Here is a 17,801-nt window from a genome sequence, read left to right as displayed (position 1 = left end):
TGTGGCACTGCTGAGGTGTTATGGAGGCCCAGGATGCTTCGGTAGCGGCCTTAAGCTCATCCAGAGTGTTGGGTCTTGCATCTCTCAACTTTCTCTTCCCAATATCCCACAGATTCTCTATGGGGTTCAGGTCAGGAGAGTTGGCAGGCCAATTGAGCACAGTAATACCATGGTCAGTAAACCATTTACCAGTGGTTTTGGCACTGAGCAGGTGCCAGGTCGTGCTGAAAAATGAAATCTTCATCTCCATAAAGCTTTTCAGCACATGGAAGCATGAAGTGCTCCAAAATCTCCTGATAGCTAGCTGCATTCACCCTGCCCTTGATAAAACACAGTGGACCAACACCAGCAGCTGACATGGCACCCCAGACCATCACTGACTGTGGGTACGTGACACTGGACTTCAGGCATTTTGGCATTTCCCTCTCCCCAGTCTTCCTCCAGACTCTGGCACCTTGATTACCGAATGACATGCAAAATTTGCTTTCATCCGAAAAAAGTACTTTGGACCACTGAGCAACAGTCCAGTGTTGCTTCTCTGTATCCCAGGTCAGGCTCTTCTGCCGCTGTTTCTGGTTCAAAAGTGGCTTGACCTGGGGAATGCGGCACCTGTAGCCCATTTCCTGCACACGCCTGTACACGGTGGCTCTGGATGTTTCTACTCCAGACTCAGTCCACTGCTTCCGCAAGTCTCCCAAGGTCTCTTTCCTCAGGTTCCGGTCACCTCTTCTCGTTGTGCAGCGTTTTCTGCCACACTTTTTCCTTCCCACAGACTCTTCCCACTGAGGTGCCTTGATACAGCACTCTGGGAACAGCCTATTCGTTCAGAAATTTCTTTGAGTCTCACACTCTTGCTTGAGGGTGTCAATGATGGCCCTCTGGACAGCAGTCAGGTCGGCAGTCTTACCCATGATTGCGGTTTGGAGTAATGAACCAGGTTGGAGTTTTTAAAAGCCTCAGGAATCTTTTGCAGGTGTTTAGAGTTAATTAGTTGATTCAGATGATTAGGTTAAGAGCTCGTTTAGAGAACCTTTTCATGATATGCTAATTTTTTGAGATAGGAATTTTGGGTTTTCATGAGCTGTATGCCAAAATCATCAATAATAAAACAATAAAAGGCTTGAACTACTTCAGCTGTGTGTAATGAATCTAAAATATATGAAAGTCTAATGTTTATCAGTACATTACAGAAAATAAAGAACTTTATCACAATATGCTAATTTTTTGAGAATGACCTGTATATATAGATCACCGATGACCACCACATTGTACCCTACATTCAAGTCTTTACTGCTCACCTGTAATGCTGTGGGGAGCCATCTTCAGACTGTAGCAACCCTGAAGAATGCAAGAATAAAATGTAAACTACCACATTTTAATCTGGTACACATCAGCAGAAAGCTGCTCAGACATGAAATTTATATGTACATTACGTCTTGACAGCGCTCCTAGTCTATAGCAGTACAGGGATTAAAGTAGAACTATAAACAACTCATTTTAGAGAGTGTAAGGGTTGAAAGGTTTTTTACCTTTCCCCTGACAGGACGTGGATCTGTGCGTGTAATGTCCCTGCTCTGTGACAAGCAATCGTGAATGCCTGGAGGACACCGTGGGCGCTGGGCATTAGCATTGACGCAACCCCTAGATGTCATATGCCTGCTTAAGATGATAGATCCCTTCTGCAGAAGTCATTTGACTATGGGCGGGTAGGGAAGAGGTTAAGCGAGCTCACCTGTCCACGAGTCCCTTGGCCATCTGGGACTTTTAATTGGCCGAGACAGCAGCACCACCATTGGCTCCCAATGTTGTCAGTCAGCCAATCAGAGACGCAGGGCCAAACGGCAGCTCCATAGCAAGCTGCTTGCTGTAGGGGCACTTGACAGGGAGGAGCCAGGAGAAGGGAAGAGGGACCTTAGAAGATCCCTTTAAGGCTCAGTTCACATATGCAAATCGGATGAGTTTTGAATCCAATCTGACACATGTGAAACAGACCTGTTTGCAATGGAGCTGGTGGTTCACACGTGTCCAGGACAGCTGAAGTCCGTTTCTGAAAATACAGAGAGAGATTGGGTTTGTCAGGTGTGAATTAAAGTAAAAACACGCAATTGAACCAGTGAACCTAGCTGGACTCCTTTTAACCACTTTTCATCCAGGCCAATTCTGACACTTTTACATGTAAAAATCATAATTTTTTTGCTAGAAAATTACATACAACCCGCAAACATTTTTTTAGCAGAGACCCTAGAGAATACAATGGTGGATATTGCAACTTTATCCCGCACGGTATTTGCGCAACAATTTTTCAAACGCTTTTTTCATGCTTAAATTTTTTCATGCTTACATTTTTTTTTAAAAACAAGTGAATTTAGCCCCCTTTTTTTTTGCAAATTGTGAAGAATGAAGTTACGCTGAGTAAATAGATACCCAACATGTCACGCTTCAAAATTGCACACGCTTATGGAATGTCATCAAACCGGTACTTAAATTCCCATAGGCGATGCTTTAAAATGTTTAACTTGTTACATGTTTGAGTTACAGAGGAAGTAGGTCTAGGGTTAGAATAATTGCTCTAGCTCCAACGTTCGCAGTGACCTCACATGTGTGGTTTGAACACTGTTTCGTATGTGGTCAGGACTTGCGTATGTGTTCACTTCTGCATGCAAGCACACGGGGACAGGGGCACTTTAAAAAAAATAAAATAAAAAACCGAAGTTAGGCTTACCGGTAACTCTGTTTTCAAGAGTCTTCCAGGACAGCCCTGTAGATGTAGCTCCTCCCTCCGGGACAGGAAACACAATCACCCCCAATCATAAAAGGCGGTCCTCCAGGTCCTCTCCTCAGTTCACCCAAGAATTCCTGAAGGACTCTGAAAAACATAATCTTACCAACACATCGTTAGTACAAACTTCCATTTCCAGTTTAGAATAATATACACCGGGTGGGAAGCCAGGCTGTCCTGGAAGACTCTTGAAAACAGAGTTACCGGTAAGCCTAACTTCGGTTTTACCCTTTCGTCTTCCAGGACAGCCCTGTAGATGATAGACAAGAAACTTACTTATCAGGGTGGGGTTACTGCTTGGAGGACCCTCCTACCAAATGCCTGATCCTTCTCAGACATCAAGTCCAGGCGATAGTGCTTGGCGAAGGTAGTATAACTTGACCACGTTGCCGCCTTGCAAATCTCTTCTGGTGAGGCTCCGGCCCTCTCAGCCCATGAACTCGAAACTGCTCTAGTCGAGTGTGCTTTAACAAATGGGGCTTGCAGGCCCTCTAACTCATAAGCCTTCTCTATTGCCATCCTGATCCATCTGGCAATAGAGGATTTAGATGCTTTATGTCCCTTCTTACTACCTGAAAAATTAACAAAAAGGGAATCGCTCTTCCTAAACTCTTTGGAAGCTTCTAAGTAAACTAAAAGGCACCTCCTAACATCTAATAAGTTCTGGGGTGCTCCCTCTGAATCTGAGGTGGAACGAAAAGGAAGGACAATGTCCTGTGTCGTATGGAACTTGGACACAACCTTAGGAAGAAAACTGGGGTCTGTTTTCAAAATAATCCTATCATCAAAAATTAACAAAAAAGGCTCCAAAATTGATAGAGCCTGTAGCTCACTCACCCGTCTGGCTGAGGTCACTGCCACCAAGAGGACTGTTTTAAGTGTGACCCATTTCAGGATGGATTCCTCCAGAGGTTCAAAAGGTTTGCCTGAAAGTGCTCTGAGCACCAACGAAAGATCCCAAGAAGGACAGGTCGAAACCCTCACTGGCCTAGATCTTGACAAGGCCTTGAAAAAACTCCTAACGTATGAATTCTGCTGAAGGGAACACTGCAAGAAGACACTCAGGGCTGCTACCTGTACTTTTAGGGTGCTAGGGGAGAGACCCAGATCTACCCCAGCCTGCAAAAAATCCAGAATAGCTGGAATACCTGGATGATCTAACTTTTGTTCTCTCATCCAGGAACAAAATCTCTTCCAGAATTTGGCATAGATTGCTCTTGTAACTGGCTTTCTGCACTGTAATAGGGTGTTTATTACTTTCTCTGAGAAACCCTCTGCTCTCAATAACTGTTCCTCAGATACCACGCAGTTAGACTCAATCTGTCTATCTGCGGGTGTAGGATTGGACCCTGCGAGATCAGATCCTTCCGGACTGGAAGGGGAAACGGAGGAAGAATGCATAGTTCCTTCAGGATTGCGAACCAAGGCCTCTTTGGCCAACAGGGCGCGATCAAAATCAAGTCTGTTGCCTCCAACCGAAATTTCTGGAGCACTGCTGCTATCATCCTTACTGGGGGAAAGGCGTAGCAAATGTTGAACCTCCAGGGATTGGTAAATGCGTCTATCCTTAAGGCCTGGTCTCTGGGATGTATTGAGAAGAACTGGGTTACCTTCCTGTTCTTTTCTGAGGCAAAAAGATCTATTTCCGGAAGATCCCACCTCTGTGTTATCTGAGTAAATACTTCTTCGTTCAGGGACCATTCGTCCTGCTTCACTGGCTGGCGACTTAAGTAATCTGCCAGAGAGTTTTGAGTACCCTTTAGGTGGACTGCTGTCAGTGAAAACAAGTTGGTCTCCGCCCAGGAGAGGATTTTGTTGGATATTTCTTGCAAAGCCGGACTTCTTGTCCCTCCCTGCTTGTTCAGGTACGCAACAGCCGCTGCGTTGTCCGAACGAACTTGCAGGTGATGTCCTACCAACCTTCCCTGAAATGACTCTATGGTTCTTAGGATTGCCAACAGCTCTCTTTGGTTGGAAGAACGACTTGCCTCCGCTGGAGACCATGCTCCCTGGGCTACTGCTTCCCCTAGGTGGGCTCCCCAGCCCCAGGCACTTGCATCCGTAGTCACTATTACTTCCACCGGGAAGGACCAGTCTAGACCCTTGCTCAGGTTGTGATGTCTTCGCCACCACCACAACTTCCTTTTTACTTTGGCTGAGATTGGAATCAGCGACTCTTAATACTGACTCTGGCCACTCCAGAGACGGAGCATAAGTTCCTGTAATGGGCGTTGATGATGTCTTGCCCAAGGAACTGCAGGGAAACAGGATGTCATGAACCCCAGGACTCTCATTACCTCTCTGATTGAAATCCACTGATTGGACTGTAGTTGGGCAACGGCCTGACTTACTTTGGTAACCTTTTCCTCGGGGAGATACATTTTTCTCTTTACCGAAGATAACTTGTACCCCAGGTATACCACTTCCTGGGATGGCACTGTCGTGGCAAAAAGCTGGGCTGTACGCAGAGCACACCGCCATTTTGCCCTGTGCTATTAAGCACAGAATCCATCTTAATGAAATAATCCATAATTAAGCTAAATATATTCACTCACCATCATTCTCTGCCATTCATACAAGCAAGAGACCTCACACCAGCATGTTCTCATTCCATTCAGCTCTGTCATCATCTCTTCTGACTTCAAGCCCCTTCTCTCTTTATTTATGTCAATTTGAGTAACAAAAGAAGGTGGTGGCTTTACAAAACAGCCAATCAGACATGGTGTATACATTCAAAAGAACCAATCACAGACATGTGATTCAAACAATGCTAGTAGTGATGTATACAAATGGCTGCGGGCAGTGGCCATGCTCTGTGAGACACAAAGGAATCAGAAAGCATGGCCACTGCACACAGAGCCATGTGCAGACTGCCATTGTTGCAAACCATACTTAAATCATGGATCAGATAACCATAATTTTCATATAGTTATCCTACAGTTTCCAGGTACGCAGATCTGTCCACTTGGGGTCATTTAATGCAGTCGGCAAGAAGTGGCCAGTTCCTTGCTGAGGCATAAATTAACGTCCCTAAAAGGAGCGTGCAGATCTGCTGTTTCCATGGAAAGGTGTTTGCCCCAATGGCCTTCCACCAACGTCTGTATGCGTGCATTCGCTCACCTGAGCGCACTACAGCAAAACCGACACTGGGGGGACATCTGACAACATACATTTATAGAATTTTCCACAACAGTCCTCCCTTTTTGTCATATTCTCCCAAGTGTCCCGCGATGATCTTGATAGTCTTCTTACACCTAGAAACTAAATCAGTCTTTACAGTCCATAAAAAGGAAAACACGGCTTGACATGTAGACTCTGTTCTTCAGGAGCATGACTTATAAGGAGGACACAACTTGGTGAGCTGTAGTAATCGCAGATCGGTCTGGGGTCCTCTGTGTCTTGTAAATGGGTCCGGCTTCGGGGCGTCTTCATCAAGGAAAATGTGGTCATCTGCTCCGGCTCTGGTCACGCGTCCAATCAGGCAACAGGAGCGCCTCATCACAACATAGAAAGAATAGAAATAAAAACCACATGAGTATATATATTCCCATTTCCATCAACCACGATCCGCTGTAAAATAAAAATTAATCCCCAAAGATTCCCAGACCCTTCAAAGGATTCCCAACCTTCACTTAGCTACAGCTCTGGCTCTGCCTTGCAGGGACCCAAACATTATCCATATGGGCCTGAACTCCAATTCCCAGTATCCCCGATCCAGGTATAACAATCTTTACTTGTAAATTCCCAGAAATCGCCCTTGGACCGCGAGAACTTCCTTGTAGCTTCAACAGTCACATGAAACATTCCATCCTCAATAGGTGTGAATTGTTCAATCGTATCATAAGCTCAAGCCCCCCACCTTGTATATGCAGAAAGCCATGCCCAGACCTGGTCCGGGTTGGTGCCTTCTAGCCGCCCCTGCCATTCCTACTTTCTCTTGTGCCATCAGATCCTTGCGATCGGCCGCGATATAGGATGCTGGGACAGCTTCACCACCACACATGAACCTCTTGCATTGGGGGAATTACCTTATAAGCTGTAGATACCCAACTGAAGAACAGAGCCATAAAAACAAAAACAATTCTACCCTCTAAAGACATCTCATTAAATTCTATTGACAAATGTCTGTCCGGAGTCCTCACTAGTTTGTCAATAATCCTCATACCAATCATAACGTCATAAATAGCATGTACCGCTGTCATCACTGGGGACTAAAGCTCGGTGGAGACTCAGAACAGACCCCGCAATCCGTCCCGTTCACTTTCTTAAATAGTCATAAAAAAGACTTTAAATAATAACTTGGGATGCTTTTCATCGTTGCCTCTGCTAAAATTTACTAAACAAACAAATACAAAATAAACGAAGATACTACTAATTTCTTTGATGTGGAGGAGCCGCTTCTTGCAGTGGCTGGCGTGGTCTCATCCATCAAGCTTCTTTACACACGACCCAGTCACCTGGTTGGGAAAAATGAAAACCAATTAGTGTCGGGGTCCAGGAGAGCCTCTCCTGAACCCCTTTGAAGTTCATGTTACAGTGATCGCACTCACCCCATCACCTGAGAATCGACGTGACAGCTGATGAGGGGAGTACGACCCTGGTTTCAGTTGACCTCCAAACAAACCTTATGACAATGACCCCGACCTCGGGACTGTGTTCACTGCGCAATCTGTGCGTGGCTTACCATCTCCTGTACTACCTGGAACCATTGGGAGGTTCATCTAAAATGGGAACCTACTTCACCAGACTGCTGCTTGCCGATTCAAATTCTATCAAAGAAAGACAGTCTTGGCACAAACTTGATTAGAATTAGAAAGATTAGTGTTATTAGTTCGAAAAACTGTCACTTTTACATTTATTTATCCCCCCATTTTCTTCCTCATTACAGACTGGAGGAAGAAGAAACAATGAAATAGCCTATAATCCTTTAAACCTTCTTAGACTCGTATTTATCCATGTGTACAGCTGTCTATATACACATGCTCTCTATGTACAGAAACTTCTAGAAACTTCTTGGACCTGAAAAATACTTAAACAGAAATCATTACTTCATCCCTCATAATTATCCTGCAGAGAATGGCAAACAAAAATGACATTCCTGTAAATTTTCAATGACATTCTTTCAAAACCGATTCAAACGAAACTCTGTGTAACTCTTACTTTCCCCGTTTCTACTTTCCCCGTTTCTACAAAAAAATACTACAGCCTCGACGCATCGGAGGATCGCCGCGGTAAATTCGAACATATTCACGTTACTACATACAAACATTCAAATACAAATGTGGGGGAGATATTCATAGTATCCAAAACAAAAATGAAAAAAACAAAAACCCGCTGGAAATCTGCCTTCACTTTCAGCAATAGAAGAAAATACAATGGGAAAATATGAGAACAGCGTGAGAGCCTTGCATAGACCCGCTATGTATAGCTCTCCTTTGAGGGTCACCAAAGCGTGTACCACGCCTCCATCCACACTCATCATTACAGATTTCTGAAGCCACATCTGAACTACATTCAAGGTATCTTTATTCTGAGGTCTCATACCTCCAGCCAGAATACCTTCCAAAGGAGTACACCTTACTGTACCCTCTGACCACCTATGTCATTCTTTAAGGGGTCTCATGTCCGGAGCCCCAAACCCAGATTTCATATGCGTGCAGCTGTCTGACTGGTGCACTGCATGGGCGGCACATCCCATGACGATTAATCGCTTTTTTCGGCAAGCTCTGCGTCCAGAACCGCCTGCGCTTATTTTCGGAGCGGTTATGGCTTGCGCCTTTAAAATCATAACCGATCCCTGCATTCCGATTATTCTACACGGCCTTAGCAGGGCAATTAGCGTACTACTCCTCACATTTATGCTAATACAATCGCGCACAGGATTTCCGATTATTGTACACGGCCAGACCTGTCTCACGATATAAAGCCTCTAAAAATGTGTTCGCCAGACAGACCACAACGCACCATGAAATCCTCCACTTTTCAAAAACAATATTATGGCTTCTTTCTACCTGCGTCTAGATGTCACAACAATAATGGTGAAGCCCTCCTGTTTCGCTCTCGCATACCCAAAACTGTATTTACAGTATAACACTTCACAAAAACCTTTAAAAACGCCAAAATATTTTCCGTTGTCCTTTCAGGACACAAATACCATTGCTAATCTTTCAGAAGACTTCAAAGCTCCTCCCACTGACTTCCTGCTTATATATAAATGCTGAAAAGGGACTTTCTGCTGTATGCTCAGCTTGTAAAACCCAATTCTGGTTTATTTACATAATGACAGGAAGAGGGAGGGGAGGGGAAGTCTATCCATCAAAAAAAACTCCATGGACCACAAATATCCCCTGGAAGTATTATCCAATAGTAAACAAAGCCAGAACTGACTCTCTTCTGTCTCTCTCCTTTTAAAACAAAATTATTTTGGTTCAGGAAAGGTAAAACAATCTCCTCCCATCTGCCGAATAGGAGTTGACCCTACGATCTTCAAAAACAAAACGCACATCGCTGTGCACAAAAATGCATTCAAAGCCAGTTCCACAATCCATCAAAATTCAGTGCATGCAAAGCAGTCTTTTCACCCAAACGAAATCCTACACAAAAACGAAATTCTTACACAAAAGCCTCCACAATTATACTGCAAAGTCAGCCGGTAGGTTAGTCAGATCTTTTATATAAATTAGCCCTAGCACGCAAGCACAATTCAAAAGATAGCGCTTTAAACTCCATCTCAAAAATGGCCAGCAACAATGGTGCCATTTACGCTTGCAAAAAACAATTTAACTGCGCCTCGAAATCACCCTAAACATCAAAATCTGCCCCAAAGGCTGCAAAAATTCCACTGCTCAGTCACATGGTATCACACCCCAAAGATGACCCAGGATGACCCACAGAGCAAACAGACTGCACCTCACAAAATGGCCGCCAACGACCATAGCAAACAAGATGGCTGCCAAATGCAGCCCCCAAAAATCTGCCTAGAATCTCTCCACAAAGACAACACATGGAACATCAAAAACGAACACCAAAAACATTTTCTAAAAACAACCAACAAGGCACACATTTTAGGCTCCTTCAAATCGGACCTTTTCATGGTGTGAACCCCTCATAATGAGCGCAGCACAGGAATGGTGGGAACCCCTCACACTGAGCACATGAATGGTGGGAACCCCTCACACTGAGCACAGGGATGGTGGGAACCCCTCACACTGAGCACAGGGATGGTGGGAACCCCTCACACTGAGCACAGGGATGGTGGGAACCCCTCACACTGAGCACAGGGATGGTGGGAACCCCTCACACTGAGCACAGGGATGGTGGGAACCCCTCACACTGAGCACAGGGATGGTGGGAACCCCTCACACTGAGCACAGGAATGGTGGGAACCCCTCACACTGAGCACAGGGATGGTGGGAACCCCTCACACATGAATGGTGGGAACCCCTCTCCCCCCCCCAGAGCCGCATTTGAGGCTGCTTCAAATCGGACCTTTTGCCAACACAGCACATTCAAAAAATTTCAGTTAGTTATATGAAACACAACATAAAATAAAAACACTTTTCTCTAAGTTCATGTACACACCGTGGCATCACCTTTCATAACAAGCCATTTAAGAAATTCACAAAGAGGTCACATTTAAAACCTTAAAAAAAAACTCTTTTCATGCTAGCAGCCAAAGGAAATGCGATCCAAACAAAACAGCTTCATTGCAAACCATGCGCACACGTTCCTTCATCAGCCAAACAATTCAATCACAGTTCAGCCACACTCACAGGGACATGTCTTTTGGTCCCATACAAAGGTAAAAAATCACAATTTATTCATTTCTATTCCTCACATAGATCATGAACATATTACAGATGACTTTGCTCTAAAAATTGTACACTCAAGAAACACAGAGATCCAACACTGTCTCCCCTCCCCCAAGCCGCATGGCCAGAGAAACCATCTTACACCATGGAACATGCCTTGCCTGGCCAAACTATACAAAGGCAACCCGTCCAACATAAAATGATGTAAATACACACAGTCTCCATTTCTCATACACAGGAACAAGACATTCAGGTTCAAACAAAGTCCCAGCCGCACACATGAAGACATTACATTCAAAAGATACAAAATGTCTCCCTGCACACATCGCAGGCTGAATAATGCCACCTCTATACTGACAAATCATCCGCAATATACAGTTTCCATATGCATCATAAAAATGTTATATCTAACTTTCAGAATCAGAACACTGTCCGCCCCTCCCCCAAGCCGCATGGTCCACCACATGGTCAGAGAAGCCATGCCTGGCTAAACAAACCGTACACAAAAGGTAATTTTTCCAAGCAGTTTTAATCTGGTCAAACAATCAATTACTTACAAACTGTTCAATCATACAGCATTCAGGCATACACACATAATTCATACATACATGTACAATCAAATCCACTCGATTTCACAAACGCAAGCAATCATAACGCAAGCCATCATACACGTGTCCAATCGCTCGCACACACACACGTGTCCAATCGCTCGCACACACACCCGTGTCCAATCGCTCGCACACACACGTCCAATCGCTCGCACACACACACACACACACACACACGTCCAATCGCTCGCACACACACACATTATTTCAAAAAGACGAAAACTGTTTTTTTGTAGAGCAGAGCCCCCCACCACGCATCGGAACAGAAACCTACTCTTCCCCATCTGTACCGATGTGAAAAGGGGGCCCAGACTAATCCTACCTGGCTCGCCAATTAACTGTCGTGGCAAAAAGCTGGGCTGTACGCAGAGCACACCGCCATTTTGCCCTGTGCTATTAAGCACAGAATCCATCTTAATGAAATAATCCATAATTAAGCTAAATATATTCACTCACCATCATTCTCTGCCATTCATACAAGCAAGAGACCTCACACCAGCATGTTCTCATTCCATTCAGCTCTGTCATCATCTCTTCTGACTTCAAGCCCCTTCTCTCTTTATTTATGTCAATTTGAGTAACAAAAGAAGGTGGTGGCTTTACAAAACAGCCAATCAGACATGGTGTATACATTCAAAAGAACCAATCACAGACATGTGATTCAAACAATGCTAGTAGTGATGTATACAAATGGCTGCGGGCAGTGGCCATGCTCTGTGAGACACAAAGGAATCAGAAAGCATGGCCACTGCACACAGAGCCATGTGCAGACTGCCATTGTTGCAAACCATACTTAAATCATGGATCAGATAACCATAATTTTCATATAGTTATCCTACAGTTTCCAGGTACGCAGATCTGTCCACTTGGGGTCATTTAATGCAGTCGGCAAGAAGTGGCCAGTTCCTTGCTGAGGCATAAATTAACGTCCCTAAAAGGAGCGTGCAGATCTGCTGTTTCCATGGAAAGGTGTTTGCCCCAATGGCCTTCCACCAACGTCTGTATGCGTGCATTCGCTCACCTGAGCGCACTACAGCAAAACCGACACTGGGGGGACATCTGACAACATACATTTATAGAATTTTCCACAACAGCACCAACTGGGATTTGTCCCGGTTGATTATCCACCCGAGTGAGGAGAGATATTCCTGTGCAACCAGTAAATCCTTTTCTAACTGTTGAGCCGATCTGGCCACAAACAGTAGATCGTCCAGATATGGGATTACTGTGATAGCCTGATCTCTGAGAGGTGCAAGAGCTTCTGCCAGAACCTTGGTAAAAATTCTCGGTGACGAGGATAGACCAAAGGGCAGAGCTTGGAACTGGAAGTGTTGAATCCCTAAAGTTGCCCTTACTGCTACCCTGAGAAATTTTTGGTAATCTGGATGTATAGGGATGTGCAGATAAGCATCCCTGAGATCCAAGGTCGCCATGTAACACCCCGGGAACAGACATCTTGCTACTGTAAAGATCGACTCCATCCTGAACCTTTTGTACTTTACAAATCTGTTCAGGGGCCGAAGGTTCAGGATCATCCTGAACTTCCCTGATGGTTTCTTTACTATGAAGACATGGGAATATACTCCCTGTCCCTGCTCCTCCAGGGGCACCGGAATTAGAACTCTCTGATCCACTAATTCTCCTAGCGACAGCATGAGAGCTTCTGCCTTTGCCTTTTCCCTGGGTGGATGAGTCACCCTGAAGTTCCAGTGAGGCAGTGACGCAAACTCCAGCCTGTATCCGTTCTCTATTACAGTGGTCATCAACCCTCTCCTGCAGGGCCCACTAACAGGCCAGGTTTTATGTATTACCTTGGGGAGATGCAGTATAGAATACTGCAATCACTGAGGAGCAAATGATATCAGCTGTGATGCATTTCAGTTATCTTGCAAACCTGGCCTGTTAGTGGGCCCTGCAGGACAAGGTTGATGACCACTGCTCTATTAGACTTAGAATAAACGGGCTTGAAGTTGCCTTGGTCCATTGTGGGAGGAACTGCCCCAACCTTCCTCCCACGGGGACACAGGAGTCATTGCGGTTTTGGGGGGGGTTGAGGAGGATTAAACAGGATTCCTCCTCTACCAAGCCCCTTGTGGCCTGCCCAATGCTTCTTGGGTTGGCCTTCCTTCTTCTGGTTTTGCCAAAAGTTTGAACCCCTGAAGCCACGAAAAAAACTCTTTCCCTCAGCTTTTTTCTTTTTCTCAGGAAAGGCCTTCTTCCTGTCCTGAGTACGTTCCAAAGCCTCTTGGAGGCCGGGTCCAAAAAGGTGATCTCCTGAAAACGGAAGACCACACAATTTTAATTTTGAGGCGGCATCTCCCGTCCAAGTTTTTAGCCATACTGATCTTCTGGCTGCATTGACCAAGGCTGCTGACCTGGCAGCCAACTTTACTGACTCCTCTGAAGCGTCAGCTAGAAAACCCACTGCCTTGAACAAGAGTGGAAAAGATTTTAAAAGCTCTTGTCTAGAGGTACCGGCCAAGATGTGTGCCTGTAACTGGGTGAGCCAACACTCTAAGTTTCTTGCTACACAAGTAGCGGATAGAGCCGGTTTTAAACTGATCGCAGAGGCGTCCCAAGCTCTTTTCAATAGTAGGTCCCCCCTTTTGTCCATTGGGTCCCTAAGGGAACCTAGGTCATCAAATGCCAAATCTGTCCTCCTGGAGACCTTGGCTAAAGGGGCATCCAGTCTAGGAACTTTGTTCCAAGGATGAGACACATCTGATTCGAATGGAAACCTACGTTTGAGGCTGCCTGAAAAAAAGGGTCTTCTTTCAGGTTGTTCCCACTCTCGCAGAATCATATCAAAGACTTATGAACCGGAAAAACCTTGGTTCTGGTCACATTCCCCTGATACATGAGGTCATGCCGTGAGAGCTGAACCTGTTCCTCCTGGATATCCAAAGTGTCATAGATGGCATTCAGGAGATCCCCCACATCATCTAATGATAATTTGTATCTGGCCGCCCTGGAGGAATCCTCCTCTCCCTCTGATTCAGATGCTGAACCTGCCTGAGAGGAAACAACTGATCTGGGAGTTCTGTCTCTAATTTCCTCCTCTTCCTCCTGAATCTGTAAGGAAGGAGTACTAGAGGCCCTAGTTAGGGACGGGGCTGGAGCCTGCATCCTGTCTATCAGTCCCTTAAACGACTGAAATGTGGATGCCATTTCATCCTTAAAAGATGATAACATTTGGTTACAAGTGGTTAACGAACTTTCCTTAACCAAGCTATTAACACAGTCAGGACATAAAGGCTTATCCCAGTTAGAACTTAGCTTTGTCCCACACACTGCACATTTCTTCCTAGGAGGCTGGTTCTTGTCATGGGCCTTGACCTGTTAAAATAAACAACACAGTTTGACCACATTACAACCAGCTAAACCTTCATTCACCACTGTGACAAGGTTTCCTAGAAGGTGCAAAAAAAAACCTCCACCAAACAGGTTCACCACCTAGGGGGGGTATTCTGGGGTAACAATCCCCTACCTAACAGAGTAAGCCATGTGCCGTCACCAGGCCTTACCTGAGAGGTACCGGTGCCTGCTGGACCAGGATCGGAAATAGCCGCTGCTGCCTCCATGGTCTTGTGTTATCGTTTTCAGTCTCCCTGAACAAACACCAGCGCCGGGTCCTTCGAGTCTCCTCCGCGCCCTTTTTTGAAGCAGGAACGATACTTCCGGGCGCCCCCTGATGACGCGCTTCCGCCGAGAATACTCCTTCCTCTCTTTGGAACGCATGGAACCCGCCCCCTTATCGAATACCGGAAGTGGCGCGCCGAATCGATGGCGTCTCTCACCCTCGCAGCCACGCCACCCGGATCACTTCAGGGGACGGATCCCGCCGTCAACGGGGTCCGACTCTCGCCGAGCTCACGGCGGAGGAGACTCCAGCTACGCTCTCTACCCCTAGGGCCAGAGGAGTGCTGAAGGTCTGGAGGTAGGTTCTCTCAACATTAAAAACAAAAATACGTTCCTTGATTGTATCTCCTCCCGTCCGGCAGGAAACACAAAAAACTGAGGAGAGGACCTGGAGGACCGCCTTTTATGATTGGGGGTGATTGTGTTTCCTGTCCCGGAGGGAGGAGCTACATCTACAGGGCTGTCCTGGAAGACGAAAGGGTAAAAACATTTTACTTAAAGAAAAGACAATTTTGATCACTTATTTTTATTGCAAGGAATGTAAACATCACTTGTAATAGGAATAAGACATGACAGGACCTCTTTACAGCGAGATATGGGGTCAATAAGACCACACATCTCACCACTAGGCTGGGAAACCCCAAAAAAATAAAATATATGGATCACGGCTTCCCAGCCGAGGCAGCGCCGTTTTTTTTGAATGCAGAGGCTGGGCATGACGTCAACATCGTTCCCGGCCTCCGACGATCAGAGACTCCGGCGATCATCTGGTCCGCTGGAAATATTTATGATCGGCATCTGGCGGATGCGTTCTCCGACTCACCGATCGCAACGGTAAGTCGGTAGAAGCACCGGAGGGTGGCGGGAGGTCACCTTTCGTCGCCCATAAGAATGATCAAGCGGCAGAACAGCCTATATGATCATTCATATGGCGTAGGGAATCGCTGGCTGAAAATGATGATATCTGAATGATGCCTGCAGCGGCAGGCATCATTCAGATATACCCCACAAAGTCAAGGACTTCATACGACAGCCTGGGGGTACCAAGTGGTTAAAAAGTGACTACAACTGCAGTTTGCAAGTGTTAAAGTAGGTTCACACATGCCAAAAGTTACTGGTAGGGATCTCCCAAGTGGATTCACACATTTGCACATGGTGCAATTAGGCAGAATGACTGCGTGTAAATGTAATCTAATTTGTTTTCAAGTCAAACCTAAACCAATTTTCCTCCAGTTGAAAGCTTAGACTTTTGTAAAAACGTGTTTACACATTACTTTGACTACAGCTAAAGGGGATCTCTTCAGTATAGCGACGATCCTTGTCACAGCCAACACAAGGCCAGCTCAGGGTATAGTGGATTGTGTCCCCCATAAGTTTCTCGTGTTATGAACTGTTGGAGCATGTTAACCCATTTTTTCCCTATTCACATCTTTAAGGTGCATAGCTTCTTACATGTGTCATGTCTTCTCCAGTTCTGGCCATCCCCATGTAGTACCAACCATCAATACCTGTTAAAACAGCAGGTCAGACATCTGCAACATAAAGCAAGAACACAAAACCATTTTTTTTTTATACTGTCAGTTATAATAAGGTCTCATCAGAATTTCAGACGAACGAGATTCCAAGAGATAAATCATCATCAGTTTTAGGAAAGTTCATACACTAGTTTATCTACACTGTCATGAGCAAAGCCTTCATACAACTACTAGCAATGCAATTGTGCCAATTACCCTCCACCAGTTTATGTACTTTTATACAAGCATTTCGCTGATCCCTTACCTGAGGCATTTGGGCCCACCACTGCTACACAAGAACACCAACTAGAGGATTGTAGGCAACGCTGAAGCCCCATTCTATAAATGGGTTGTATTGATCACTGGGAAGCAGTGGTAGCATCTACTAAGTAAATTACAGCGGCTTTACAAAGTTGCACATTCATTGTTCAGATGTGCAGCCAAGTATTGCAATGTCTGTCATGGAGGTTATTTCGTTTTACACTCAATGCCAACATGTTATAGTCACCTGAAGTTCCCCATTTTACCATCACTTCACCTACCATTAAATTTCCTTCAAGAGGAGATCTGCAAATCCATTTTTTGAGCCCCTAAAAGCAAAAAAATTCAGCTTAATTTTCTATAAAAAAAAAAACACAACCCATGTTATAGTAGCTACTGCTCAGGAGTTCGAAGCGTTTCATTATTTTTCAAAGTGAGCTAGTATGAATCATCACTGCAGTGACCCCCAACTACACCTGACCCCCTCCACCAAACATAGAATTTTACTTACCCCCACAGGATGGAGCAGTTTCATTTTCTGTGAAGAGAAAGATCTTTTAGGACTGAAGATCTTTTAGGACAGAAAAAGGATTTCAGAGGACCTCCTTAAAAATAGACAAACTCAGAATATATTACTCAGCCACAGAATATACCACTCAGTCACAGAATATCAGACTGGGGGGGTAAGATGTCATCACAAAATTCTAAACATGAAATATTTGAACCTGGAGCAAGGTTACTCAACTTACCTGTAGATAAAACCCAGTCGGTGTCGCCATTCAGAGTGCCAGGGATACCTACAGGGAAATTTGACTGTCAGAATCTCCCAGCAAGTGTACATATGTAAAGCAGTTTATATCCTAAATTTCAGAGCACATCCCTTAATGTGGACAATCAGAACAAACCACTCAGTCACCAAACATCAGACTGGGGCGGTATAAAGTCATCATAAAGTCAATTATGCTCACTATCACATTTCTGCTAAAATTATTTCAGTTCATTAGCTGCGTAGCTTCAAGGAGGAGCCAACTCCATAAGCCTTCAGCAATTTTTTTGCAAATATGAGCAACTCAAAAATGCAGCTTTAGGATCAAAGTAGCAATGAGGTAAAATACGGCATTTACCCGTCTCATACCATCAAGGTCTTTTCTAAGCCACAGAGATCTGCAACACAAATGCATTGTTAAGT

At 45.0% G+C, this 17,801-nt stretch overlaps 2 non-coding genes and 2 pseudogenes across 2 annotated transcripts; all 4 read right to left on the bottom strand.

Moving 5' to 3' along the window:
- Positions 1-16,409: 16,409 nt before the first annotated feature.
- LOC120918076 lies at positions 16,410-16,481 on the bottom strand (annotated as a pseudogene).
- Positions 16,482-17,007: 526 nt separating this feature from the next.
- Positions 17,008-17,072, bottom strand: LOC120918056. The gene has a single exon (XR_005744269.1). It is a non-coding gene; the product is annotated as a small nucleolar RNA SNORD29 (small nucleolar RNA).
- Positions 17,073-17,242: 170 nt separating this feature from the next.
- Positions 17,243-17,316, bottom strand: LOC120918106 (annotated as a pseudogene).
- A 184-nt stretch (positions 17,317-17,500) lies between these two features.
- Positions 17,501-17,569, bottom strand: LOC120918088. The gene has a single exon (XR_005744299.1). It is a non-coding gene; the product is annotated as a small nucleolar RNA SNORD31 (small nucleolar RNA).
- Between the last annotated feature and the right edge of the window lie 232 nt (positions 17,570-17,801).

Source organism: Rana temporaria, chromosome 11 (genome assembly GCF_905171775.1).
Source record: "Rana temporaria chromosome 11, aRanTem1.1, whole genome shotgun sequence".
Taxonomy (NCBI): Eukaryota; Metazoa; Chordata; class Amphibia; order Anura; family Ranidae; genus Rana; species Rana temporaria.
Note: the sequence above shows the minus strand (reverse complement) of the source record. Positions and strands in the feature narration are given on the sequence as shown.